Source organism: Aedes aegypti, chromosome 3 (assembly GCF_002204515.2).
Source record: "Aedes aegypti strain LVP_AGWG chromosome 3, AaegL5.0 Primary Assembly, whole genome shotgun sequence".
NCBI classification, from domain to species: domain Eukaryota; kingdom Metazoa; phylum Arthropoda; class Insecta; order Diptera; family Culicidae; genus Aedes; species Aedes aegypti.
In genome coordinates this window covers 105,729,053-105,743,427 of record NC_035109.1, presented here as the reverse complement: position 1 = coordinate 105,743,427, position 14,375 = coordinate 105,729,053, and the positions used below count along the sequence as shown (strand labels likewise).

The window sequence follows — 14,375 nt, the reverse complement described above, 5'->3', positions numbered from 1 at the left end:
TTTTTATAATTTTTCTGGCGCCAATAGTGTAACTTCTGGCACCAAAACGGACTCATTAATGATTTTTATAATTTTTCTGGCGCCAATAATGTATTTTCTGTGCAGTGAAGTGATCAAAACTGAATATAAACGAATTTTTGATTTGGAGTTTGGGGGGGCACGTGCCCCCCCGTGCCCCCCTTTGTCTACGCCAATGCAGCCTGATTGTTTTTTTTTTGAAAATGTGTATTTGAGTAAGAGCACTTTGGCGTACATAGTGTAACTTCTGGCACCAAAACGAACTCATTTATGATTTTTATAATTTTTCTGGCGCCAATAGTGTAACTTCTGGCACCAAAACGAACTCATTTATGATTTTTATAATTTTTCTGGCGCCAATAGTGTAACTTCTGGCACCAAAACGGACTCATTTATGATTTTTATAATTTTTCTGGCGCCAATAGTGTAACTTCTGGCACCAAAACGGACTCATTAATGATTTTTATAATTTTTCTGGCGCCAATAATGTATTTTCTGTGCAGTGAAGTGATCAAAACTGAATATAAACGAATTTTTGATTTGGAGTTTGGGGGGGCACGTGCCCCCCCGTGCCCCCCTTTATCTACGCCAATGCAGCCTGATTGGTTTTTTTTGAAAATGTGTATTTGAGTAAGAGCACTTTGGCGTACATAGTGTAACTTCTGGCACCAAAACGAACTCATTTATGATTTTTATAATTTTTCTGGCGCCAATAATGTATTTTCTGTGCAGTGAAGTGATCAAAACTGAATATAAACGAATTTTTGATTTGGAGTTTGGGGGGGCACGTGCCCCCCTTTATCTACGCCAATGCAGCCTGATTGGTTTTTTTTGAAAATGTGTATTTGAGTAAGAGCACTTTGGCGTACATAGTGTAACTTCTGGCACCAAAACGAACTCATTTATGATTTTTATAATTTTTCTGGCGCCAATAGTGTAACTTCTGGCACCAAAACGGACTCATTAATGATTTTTATAATTTTTCTGGCGCCAATAATGTATTTTCTGTGCAGTGAAGTGATCAAAACTGAATATAAACGAATTTTTGATTTGGAGTTTGGGGGGGCACGTGCCCCCCCGTGCCCCCCTTTATCTACGCCAATGCAGCCTGATTGGTTTTTTTTTGAAAATGTGTATTTGAGTAAGAGCACATTGGCGTACATAGTGTAACTTCTGGCACCAAAACGAACTCATTTATGATTTTTATAATTTTTCTGGCGCCAATAATGTATTTTCTGTGCAGTGAAGTGATCAAAACTGAATATAAACGAATTTTTGATTTGGAGTTTGGGGGGGCACGTGCCCCCCTTTATCTACGCCAATGCAGCCTGATTGGTTTTTTTTTGAAAATGTGTATTTGAGTAAGAGCACTTTGGCGTACATAGTGTAACTTCTGGCACCAAAACGAACTCATTTATGATTTTTATAATTTTTCTGGCGCCAATAGTGTAACTTCTGGCACCAAAACGAACTCATTTATGATTTTTATAATTTTTCTGGCGCCAATAGTGTAACTTCTGGCACCAAAACGGACTCATTTATGATTTTTATAATTTTTCTGGCGCCAATAGTGTAACTTCTGGCACCAAAACGGACTCATTAATGATTTTTATAATTTTTCTGGCGCCAATAATGTATTTTCTGTGCAGTGAAGTGATCAAAACTGAATATAAACGAATTTTTGATTTGGAGTTTGGGGGGGCACGTGCCCCCCCGTGCCCCCCTTTATCTACGCCAATGCAGCCTGATTGGTTTTTTTTTTGAAAATGTGTATTTGAGTAAGAGCACTTTGGCGTACATAGTGTAACTTCTGGCACCAAAACGAACTCATTTATGATTTTTATAATTTTTCTGGCGCCAATAATGTATTTTCTGTGCAGTGAAGTGATCAAAACTGAATATAAACGAATTTTTGATTTGGAGTTTGGGGGGGCACGTGCCCCCCTTTATCTACGCCAATGCAGCCTGATTGGTTTTTTTTGAAAATGTGTATTTGAGTAAGAGCACTTTGGCGTACATAGTGTAACTTCTGGCACCAAAACGAACTCATTTATGATTTTTATAATTTTTCTGGCGCCAATAGTGTAACTTCTGGCACCAAAACGAACTCATTTATGATTTTTATAATTTTTCTGGCGCCAATAGTGTAACTTCTGGCACCAAAACGGACTCATTAATGATTTTTATAATTTTTCTGGCGCCAATAATGTATTTTCTGTGCAGTGAAGTGATCAAAACTGAATATAAACGAATTTTTGATTTGGAGTTTGGGGGGGCACGTGCCCCCCCGTGCCCCCCTTTGTCTACGCCAATGCAGCCTGATTGTTTTTTTTTTGAAAATGTGTATTTGAGTAAGAGCACTTTGGCGTACATAGTGTAACTTCTGGCACCAAAACGAACTCATTTAAATGTGTATTTGAGTAAGAGCACATTGGCGTACATAGTGTAACTTCTGGCACCAAAACGAACTCATTTATGATTTTTATAATTTTTCTGGCGCCAATAGTGTAACTTCTGGCACCAAAACGGACTCATTAATGATTTTTATAATTTTTCTGGCGCCAATAATGTATTTTCTGTGCAGTGAAGTGATCAAAACTGAATATAAACGAATTTTTGATTTGGAGTTTGGGGGGGCACGTGCCCCCCCGTGCCCCCCTTTATCTACGCCAATGCAGCCTGATTGGTTTTTTTTGAAAATGTGTATTTGAGTAAGAGCACTTTGGCGTACATAGTGTAACTTCTGGCACCAAAACGAACTCATTTATGATTTTTATAATTTTTCTGGCGCCAATAGTGTAACTTCTGGCACCAAAACGGACTCATTTATGATTTTTATAATTTTTCTGGCGCCAATAGTGTAACTTCTGGCACCAAAACGGACTCATTAATGATTTTTATAATTTTTCTGGCGCCAATAATGTATTTTCTGTGCAGTGAAGTGATCAAAACTGAATATAAACGAATTTTTGATTTGGAGTTTGGGGGGGCACGTGCCCCCCCGTGCCCCCCTTTATCTACGCCAATGCAGCCTGATTGGTTTTTTTTTGAAAATGTGTATTTGAGTAAGAGCACTTTGGCGTACATAGTGTAACTTCTGGCACCAAAACGAACTCATTTATGATTTTTATAATTTTTCTGGCGCCAATAATGTATTTTCTGTGCAGTGAAGTGATCAAAACTGAATATAAACGAATTTTTGATTTGGAGTTTGGGGGGGCACGTGCCCCCCCGTGCCCCCCTTTATCTACGCCAATGCCTCTAATTGTGGAATAACAAACAGAACTCTCTCCGGATCTTTCCTACTCCATTTTAATAATTGTCATGTGAACATAAACAATGTTCTGTATGACAAAAGAACCCAGACACTTCCAGGAAAACCGATTCAATTACCATTGAATGGAATAGAGATTAAGAAGCACCAAGAAATTCTCAATATTAGTTTGTAACATCTCCATAAACTACAACAACAGACCAGGAAAGAATTGGGTAAAATTCGTTTATCATCCATAAGTCTGCATTGGCCTCATTGGTCTTTAATCGGAGTGTGGTGGATGCACCCCCTGTTTACGCCTATGTGCGGCATGAAGGAGGTCGTGGAATCGAACGATGAGTGTTATGCTTTGTAAGCATAAACATCCAGCGTTCGAGAACGATAACCTACCGTAATGCACACGCAGCGAAATGGGCTGTAGCATACCACCTCGGTAGAATGCTAGAGTTAAGTAAGAATGAAAAATAAAGGAGAATGAAAGTAACCATAGACCGGACCAGTTCATTGGCTATCACTCACCCAGTCATTGGGACATAACATGGCGATCCTTTGCCAGTGACTACACCAAACGAATCAATCAGTGCAAGTTAATTATGTGATTAACCCCGCAACTACACCAACGAATCAATAAGTGCAAGTTAATTAATTGATATAGTGATCGGAAAAGTGCAGCAAAATGGGTTGGTTTTCGGCGGACGAAATCGTCGCCCCAGCCGCAGTGACTACAACAGAAAGTCATCACACAGCACAGACCGTAGCGCTATGTCTTATGGCTGGAGTAGCCGTGGGATATCTACTCGTAAAAAGTCTGATGAAGTGTCACCGGCAGCAAACGGAGCGTGTTGCGGAGCGCACCGCACGGTTGGCAAATTTGCCTGCCTAATGATTCACATTCACATTCGGCGCGAAGAAAATTAGTGCCAAAAAGTGAACGAAAAGACTATGAACTAAGTCGTTAAATTGGAAAAGTGCATAGAGAAGCAAATGCTAGTGACCACGGTATACAAATTAACAAGTGATCAACGAATTTTAAGAACAATCATACATGATGGGAGATCGAAGAACACTAAATGAAGAAAAGCTGAGACAGTGCTACCAATTTTTCGAGCGAGAATTGATGCATTGGGAACGCCTCGCTAGGAAAAGATTGTTAATCACCATAGAGGAATTTGAATCCAAGAAGGCCATCATTGAAGCAGTTCATCGCGTGGCAGCAGTAGCAGCCATCGAATGTGGACCAGTGGACGTACAAAACCTTCAGTGGAACTACGGTGAATTATCCATGGCGATGGAGGCATATCGACAAATGGATTTATAAGGGAAGTAGCTAATGAATGAACCACATATAGGATAAGATACTGATAGAAAATTACAATTTTAGGTAAAAAGTACGAATGGGTACATGTATTCATGGACAAACATGGACGAACAAATGGCACAGTGGTGAGTGAAAAGTAGATGTAAAGCAAAAAAAAAAAAAAAAAAAAAAAAAAAAAAAAAAAAAAAAAAAAAAAAAAAAAAAAAAAAAAAAAAAAAAAAAAAAAAAAAAAAATGGAATGGATAAATTTTTCAGCATCGAAGATGCTATTTTCAAACTGCATCAAAGCTTGAAAAAATATAATACATTTAAAGTAGAGACACGAGACAAAAAGGTGCATACATTGATAGCTCTTAAAGAAGATTTAAAAGCAATAGTAAAGAGCAGCTCAATTGACTATGTAACTAGGCAACATTTGTTTGCCAGGTATAAAAGGCTAAGAGCAGTTATTTACGATTGTCTAAATCTTTTAAAGTCACCTTTGGAAGAATCGATACTGGGAAATTTATTCACTCTAGAGTTAGAACAGGAATCATTAGATAACAATAATTGTAAAGATTCTACAGAAGGCTCAGAAACAGAGTTTGAAGAAGAGTTTGAAAACATGGCCACGAAACTTGATCTCAGTTTAGGCCTGAAGGTAATTCAGCCGTTCGATGGAACAGTAGCTAAGCTAACTAGTTACATCGAAGGAGTTGAGCTCTTCCAGGACTACTCTGAAGGGGTGCCAGAAGACAAAATAATAAAATTTCTAAAGACTACGCTAGTAGGTTCTGCGCACGGTGCGATCGATGGATCTGTAACCGTTGCGGATGCCCTACAGGCTTTGAAAAACAAATTCGCGATCAGAGTAACACCAAGAGCGGTTCAGAACGAAATGAGCGCTCTAAAACAAAGCCAAAAGTCAATATCTGACTTTGGTTCTGAAATGGAGAAATTGTCGGCCAAACTGGCAGCAGCTCATGTTTCTATGGGCACATTTGCGCATGAAGCCGCCGCTGTAAATATTGTAGAACCTATTGCGGTTCAATCATTTATTGATGGATTGAAAGATCCGTCAACTAAATTTTTTCTAAAGGCCCGAAACCCAACAACTTTGAACAAGGCAATCTCTGATGCCTTAGAGTGCCAGGCAACGCCCAGCACAGACAATATGAATGAAAACATGATGGCATTATGGTGTACATCAAACCAACGCCCGTACTACTATGCGAGAGGTCGCAGAGGTTATGGTGGAAACCGTGGGTATCAAAATACTCGTGGTAGAAGCTATGGCCGAGGTAGAGGCAATTACTCAAATTACAACAACCCTAGGAATGACAATATGAATTCACAACCCCAGTCACACAATTATGGCAGAGGCCATAGAGGAAATAGACCACCTCGAGCTAACCACAACGGGAACGATCACAGGGCGCATACAGCAAATATAGCTGAGCAAGCACCCGAACAACCACGTCAACGTCAACCTGTGAACCAGGAGCAAAACCAAGCAGAGGAAGCGAACTTAATAGATTTTTTTCGCTAATTTCAGTGTTAAAAAGCACTAAGAGCCAAATTTGAATTATTTGGAAGGAGTATAGAATTGATAGTAGACAGCGGAGCATCCTGTTGTCTACTGGACAAAGAGTATATTCCGAAAAATTGTAAAATAAATAAGTCATCAACCATTGAAGTCAGAGGAGTAAATGGAATAACACATACATTGGGATATGTGGATACATCTTTAGGCCATGAGTTGGCAGAGTATCCTGTTAGATTTCATATACTGGAGCAATTACCAGCAAACGTTATTGGTTTGATTGGTACAAACTTTTTGAAAAAATTTGGAGCAAAAATTGACTTTGCAAAAATGAAGATGGAATTCACAATTCCGAGTGGTGAAATACATTTCACAATACCACCAAGATATGAATATATTACATACATAGAAACAGAATTCGCCGAAACATGTGTGGTACTGAACCAGAAAGTTCAGCCAAATGTGTTTGTGGCCAATTCTATAGCAAATCCCGTGAATGGTAAAATACCGGTGCGATTGGTGAATATTTCAAATAAACCAGTTGTTATTAAAGATTTGAAACCAAGGATAGCATTAGCTGAAAACTACAATGTTATAGAATTGAAAAAGGATGATCAAAAATACGACAAAATTTGAGTGAGCAAATTATTGGAAGAATTAAAATTAAATCACTTATCTGGTAGTGATGAAAAAGCTATTAAACAAATTTGCTTGAAATATTCCGATATATTTTGTTTAAAAGGCGATAAGCTTGGTACCACCAATGTTTATTGCCCGTCATTAACGGTCAAGCCAAACATCCAACCAGCATTTAGTAAACCTTACAGGCTTCCTTTCTCTCAGAAAGAAGAAGTCTGCAAACAGGTGGAAAATATGCTTAAAGATGGTATCATTGAAGAAACCAAATCTGAGTGGAACAGCCCCTTGTTGCTAGTTCCCAAAAAATCAGACAATGATTCAAAGAAATGGAGATTAGTTATTGACTATAGGAAAGTCAATACAAATCTTCAAGACGATAAATTTCCATTGCCCAATATAGAGGAAGTAATCGATTCCCTCGCAGGTTCTCAATATTTTACTCATTTGGATTTGTCACAAGGTTATTACCAGTGTGAATTAAAACCGGAGGACAGACCCATTACAGCGTTTGCGACGCCATCCGGTCAGTATCAAATGACCAGGTTACCGATGGGATTGAAAACAAGCCCATCATCTTTTTCTCGATTAATGACAGTAGCAATGTCAGGATTAAATTTGACTAAATGTTTGATTTACCTCGATGATATTATTGTGTTTGGGAAAACATTTGACGAACACAATAAGAATTTGATTTCTGTTTTTCAGCGACTACGAGAAGTCAATTTGAAACTCAACCCCGCTAAATGTAATTTCTTGAAGCAGGAGTTGATATATTTAGGACATTTTATTTCAAAGGAAGGTGTACTACCTGATCCACAGAAAATTGAAACTATTAAAAATTGGAAGAGTCCTTCATCCTCTGATGAAGTTAAGAGATTTGTAGCTTTTGCGAATTACTACAGGAAGCATATACGAAATTTTGCGAGTTTGTGTTTACCATTAAATTATTTAACTCGAAAAGGAATAGAATTCAATTGGAGTGAAGAATGTGAAACTGCATTTCAACAATTGAAAGAGCGGTTCATCAAACCCCCCGTGTTAGATTATCCAGATTTTAGCGAGAAAAACACATTTAAACTACACACTGACGCATCTGGTTACGGAATCGGTGCAGTACTAAGCAACAAAAATGATAAACCAATAGCTTATGCCAGCAAAGGTTTAAATAGCGCTGAGAAAAATTATTCAACAATCGAAAAAGAACTTTTGGCCATAGTCTGGGCAATTCAGCATTTTCGTGTATATTTATATGGACGAAAATTTGAGTTGTATACCGACCATAGACCTTTAGTTTACCTTTTCACATTAACGGATCCTTCGAGTAGGCTGACAAAATTCCGTCTTGCCCTCGAGGAATTCAACTTTGACGTCTTCTACAAAAAAGGTTGTGAAAACGCTGTGGCGGACGCGCTATCACGTATTTCAACAACCGAATTGAGAGACATGCAAGAAAAACTCAGCAATGAGGCATTCGTAACGACCCGAATGCAGTCGAAGAAGGAAAATACTAATTCTACTAAAGAGGTGATCAATGGCCATGACGCTTCAAGTGGAAAAATAGTTCAACTGAAAGTAAAAACAAATAATTTTTCTGATAACGTTACATGGATTCCTGAAAGAGAAGAAATTATAATTAAACCAACAGATACCTTGGTCTCGTTACGACGAACAATGGAGGAACTTGGTTCAATATGTAAAAATATGGTGTCGGAGAACTATACATTCAAATAGACGATGATTGTGCGCACAAATTTTATGAAAATATTATGCAAAATGATTTAGCAAAAAGGGTACCCTCAATTTTAAAAATATCAAATAAAGTAAAAATCATCAATGACGACACTACGAAAAAGTTAATTCTGAACGATTATCACATATTGCCTACTGCAGGTCATGCAGGTATTAAACGAACAATTAACACCATTAGGCAAAAATATTATTGGAAAGGCATTAACCAAGATGTAGCAAAATTTATAAAATCTTGTGAGAAATGCCAAAAATATAAATCAATTAATGTTGCGAAACCACCGATGATAGTAACCACTACAGCTGAAAGTGCATTTCAAAAAATTTATTTAGATTTAGTGGGTCCACTTTTACCCTCTGATGGATATGAATACATATTGACAACGCAGTGCGAACTGACAAAGTTCATTACTGCAACACCAATTAAGAACAAGACAACGGAAGCTGTAGCTGAAGCTTTTATGAAAAGTATCATACTGAAGTATGGTGTGCCAGATAGAATTGCTTCAGACAGAGGAGCAGAATTCATGTCTGAATTGTTTACTAAAGTCGCACAACTTTTGAACATTGAAAAGCTGAACAGTACAGCATATTATCACCAATCAATTGGAGCATTAGAAAATACTCATAAAAGCCTTGGGAATTTTCTAAGGGTCCAATGTGACAACAAGCTCTTTTCATGGGCAAACTGGGTGCCGTATTATGAATTTGCATATAATAATACGGTACATTCTGCAACCAAATACACTCCGTTCTTCCTAGTTTTTGGGAGACCTTCAAAAATGCCTTCTAACTTGGTGGACAGCCGCCCTGAGCCTCTGTATAATTTTGAAGATTACTGTAAAAGAATAAAAGCAACATTACAGATCAGTCATAGCGAAGTTAGAGACAGACTTATTCAGGAAAAGACAAAAAGGATAGTAGGCATAAATACAAAATCAAAGGAAACAACTTACCGGAAAGGAGATTCTGTTCTCATTAAAAATGAGACAGGGAAAAAACTAGACCCGAGATATGATGGTCCGTACCACGTAGTGGAGGACATGGGTACAAATGTAAAAATCAGTAATAACAATAAAGAAGACATAGTACATAAGAGTAGGATTAAGCTTTTTATTGAATAGGAATACGCATTTTTAAACATTTTATTTGATAGGATTAAACATTTTAAACAAATTTTTGGATAGGATTGAACATTTATTCATTTTATATAAAAATATTAATTATTTTAAACATTTTTTTTATGGAAGAGGATTGACAATTTTACAGGACGTGTGGTGGATGCGTAACCTTGAGAAGGTCAAGTCCAAGATACGAGGTATCGAGGATTAGTGTGTATCATCACGTTACTGTAGGATTGTACCTTTAGAGTGAAGGAAAACATATTGTATCAGATAGATTTAAATTTTTAACTGTAGATAAAAATTTAAATAAAATATGATAGGGCGTGTGGTGGATGCACCCCCTGTTTACGCCTATGTGCGGCATGAAGGAGGTCGTGGAATCGAACGATGAGTGTTATGCTTTGTAAGCATAAACATCCAGCGTTCGAGAACGATAACCTACCGTAATGCACACGCAGCGAAATGGGCTGTAGCATACCACCTCGGTAGAATGCTAGAGTTAAGTAAGAATGAAAAATAAAGGAGAATGAAAGTAACCATAGACCGGACCAGTTCATTGGCTATCACTCACCGTCATTGGGACATAACAGAGGAATATAATTCTCCCCGTTCATCATTGCATTAACAATTCTATTATGTTATTTCAGAAAGAGAACCATCATTAACAACCTTCCTCAAATTTCAAAAGGAATTACATCAAGAACAATCACCAACAACTTTCCACAGATTTCAAAAGAAATTAAATCAGGACATCAACAAACTATTTTTCGAAACCTGTCACCAGCAGAATTGATTCAGATGGAACCTCATCACTAAGGCGGGAGGAGTTAACTATTGAACCAGGCTGAAGCCGTAATGAATAACAACAGACGCCGGTTACAACGAAAATAAACAACGAGTTGGATAGCTGAATAGACTCAACAACAAGTGGCAAAGCAGTAGATCAGAGCTGTAATATATTGATTGGAATAAAATTAAAACCAGTGGGAGTTAGGTCGTCGATCGAACTAGTTGTATTACTTTTTTAGAAAGAAAACCCGAAGCGAAAGCGTTTAACTCGCGAGAATGCGAACTGGCGCCCGAAGTAGAACAGGAATCTCGTATCACGTTGATTACAAATCTTGAGTTTGTCTTTCAGTTGTCACCGTTTATCCGCACGAATTCGAAAATGTCGCAACTTACTGCCGAAGAACAGCAGAGAGTCAACCCGAAGTTGCTCCTAGTTCGATCGTTCGTTGGTCCAATGCATCAGCAAATGAAGAACTTAGTCACAGGAGGGTTAACAGAAGCGCAACCCATCGAGGCGGAGTATGAGAACACCGAGGACATTGTTGTCCGCGGGATTGGCTCAAACCCAATCTAAGAGATGCGTATCGACAAGGGAATCCCGCCAACATATCCCCTGCAATGGTTTGAGAACAGTAACTGGGGAAAGCCACCAATAACTCTGCCAGGACCCCGGGAGGGTGCCGGAATTGGTGATTACTTTCATGTCCTTGCTGCCTTACTTGCATGTCCAAGCAGCCTATATCTTCCTAAATTTACTTTGCCAGCAAACAAAAGGCATACTCAGATTTGACTGGGTCTCCCTGGGCGTGCTTATCGGGCGTGAGGGGCGCACGGTGATCCCTCTGAGCATGTTTAATTTGAAGATTACCAAAATGAGCACTAACATCGGGACAAGTCAGGCGGCAGTATCCGACGATTCTCTATACGATTTGGCACTTCTGATCTTGGGCGGCTTCCGAATCCACCTGGCCACAAAAAAGCGTACATTGATCGCTTGCAAACTGCTTTGATCACCCCAGATTTCGTGGAGTGGAAGTGGCCATCACAAATTTCGCCCAACTTTATGTGGATCCCGAGTTTATAAAATTAGCTTGCGGGATTGACATGTTTTTCGCAGTATTCCCCCATCACCCTAGAGCGAAACTTCGATTCGGGACCCTAATAATGTCCCACAAGGATTGCACAGGGCTATCCGCCATAACATCTGGATGCGAGCTCATGAACCACACGACAAAAGTGTTCTCACGCTGGCTGATGACCCCAGTCCTACGAGCTGATCTCAACCGCATGACAGTCCCGGGCCAGGAGATTTGTGTGCCCTATTCGTACAGCCCCTATCTCTCTGGGTTGGGAATCGTGGATAAGAGTCCATACTCAGCCTCCTTGAACTGTGACCTCCATATGTTCACTCATATGGTTGGATGTGCGATCCCCATGGCGAGATCTGTCAACGCCATCTATTTTCAGCCATCCGGGCTACAGTCAATCATTGATAACGCTATTCTATTCATATACGCCCATTCTTGTACGAGCTCGCTACAAATGCAGTTCTTCCGAGCGTCGGAAGTAGAAACAGTAAAGAAAGTGAAGGAGGAAGCTCGTCAGGTAGTTGAGGAGATGAGGCAAAAACTACTAGGGGTCAGAGGACGATGATGAATCGAGGGATGGACGGAGCTCACCAGCGAGCGTAGAAGGAGGTGGAGATATCGAAGATCTGGCCGAAGTACAAGAGGTCGGAGGAGTCGATTATGATGAGCCAACCAGCCGTGATGCGCTGGACTGGTACATTTATCTCATGAAGACGTGCCATGGGACGATACCGCCCCGGATGAGAGCTGTTGCTTACGAACGTTGGTGTGGCGAGCCGCATTATTTTCTCACGCATTTCGAACGGTTTTGAGGTGTCGTTATCTTTGCCTTTGACTTTCGTTATCTTTACGATACCATAAATAAGCCAGATGCAACCGTAGATGCATATACGGTTATGCGTTAGATGTTTATTCTCTTTTCTTAGAAGGACGAGAGGATAAACATGATGATGAAAACGAAGCATGAGAAAATAAACAGCGGGCAAGCCAAACTCAAAAGGGACGCTCAAATATGTGCTCCAAATAGTCATAAGAAGTTATAAATAAGAGTAATGTAATAAAAAATGTCCAGTCTGAAGTTAACAACCAACGCATTTGGTCTAAGAAAGAAAGCCAAATTATCACATTTGGTGGCAGCGAGTTAACGAATCGAGAAAATCAGTGTCTCGTAGAAAAGCCGTGTTTGGCCATTGCGGATAGCAAGAAAAAAAAAAGTGCAACCATTTTTCACCATCGCCTATTGAAAACGAGATTGTGCAGATTTTTCCATCGTTTTTAAGTTATCGTTTTACGGCTCTTGGCGAGTCCCGGAAACAGAGTTCCAGTACACTGAGAATACGGTTCCGCCGTGGAATGTCCAGAAACTAGTGCAAGAAAGGCGCGATTTTGGCAGTAAAGGATCAAAAGAAATTATCTCGAGTTGGCTGGACGCAAAGGAAGAAGCAAAACGCGTTCCATTGGTTGATCATTGAGAGGACCACCAAAAAGGCTGGGAATACACTTTCTACCGCCAGAGTGGATTAGTTCGTGAAGGAATCCAGATTTGAATCGGAAGAAGCAGTTGTAGCTGTAGCAGCAGAGGCAGCTGTTAATTAGCAGAGGTTTCATCACCGAGGTCAACGAAGATCAGCGAAGCCACCCCGGAGATCCTAGCGAGGCGACGACGGAAGAAAAAGCAGAAGCAGTGTTTTACACCAAGATCTATGCGGCAATTAACAGGTTAGCACAGTGTTTTTTTTGTGTAGTGTGTAAGATTATTCACTCTTCAAGTGATTTTATTTGTTTAACATAGCGAATATATTTTTTTTTTGCCTATGTCTAATAATTTGTCTTTGAGATCCAGAGACATTCCAAGACAAGCTTTTGAACAAGAATTGCTATTGCAAGAAAGTGATTCGAATTCTTCTTTAAACGCATCACAATTTAAAAGTTTTGCAATGGCATTTGATCGCAATTTTGCTTTCAATGTTATCCCCGAATTGAAGGGAAAAAGTAACGTTGAAATTTTCATAAACCAATGCGATGCAATTTATGATGAATTTGGCGAGGAGGATTGCGAAGTCAGCCTAATGGCTATAATTCGTAGTAAAATTTCAGCTAATGTGTGATTAGCTTCTAAAGACTGCACAAAATACACGGAGCTGAAAGAATTTTTGTTGAATAAATTTTGCGATGATACGCCATTAAGTGCGATGATGAACAGGCTCAATACCAGTCTGAGGACATAAAATCATATGCTGATAGAGCATCCGATATTTATGACCGTTTGATGTTGTTAAGTGGAACCCTTTTGAAAAAGGCTCCTGAAGACTCACGGGATGATAAACCAGTTAAAATAATTTATCAAAAATTGCTGCTTGACTATTTTGTCAAGGGTATACAAATTTGAGGCAAGTTGTGTTATCACATAATGCCACTAATTTCGAAGCAGCCATTAAATATGCTAAAGATGTTGAAGTTGTTTTCCGGACTTATAATCCGAATGAAAAAATAGAATTAAAAACAGGTTTCACGTCAAGAACTACTTATGGAGATAAAAATAATGTCCAAATAAGTAGTAAAAATAATTTTAAAATTAAGGAAGACAATAACCAAACTTTAAAAAATTCTGCTATTGAAGGCAAACCAGGACCTTCTGGGAGAAGGAACAATATAAAATGTAATTTTAGTGGAAAACAGGGACACATGGAGGCAAAATGTTTTAAAAAGCAAGCTCGGAATGTGAACATTTTGCAGTCAAAAAACGAACAGACTTCGGAGAATATTCCTCCGGATGTTTTTATGGACGAGCTGGCGAAGGCCTTAAATATGCGGTGATACCTTTTGAAAAGCAGCTGTCAACTAATAGACCAATAGT

General features: G+C 39.1%; 1 long non-coding RNA gene across 1 annotated transcript; it reads left to right on the top strand.

Moving 5' to 3' along the window:
* The first annotated feature begins 3,191 nt into the window (after positions 1 to 3,191).
* On the top strand, positions 3,192 to 13,739 carry LOC110679204. The gene is made up of 2 exons (XR_002502301.1): positions 3,192 to 3,550; positions 10,289 to 13,739. It is a non-coding gene; the product is annotated as an uncharacterized LOC110679204 (long non-coding RNA).
* The last annotated feature ends 636 nt before the right edge of the window (positions 13,740 to 14,375 follow it).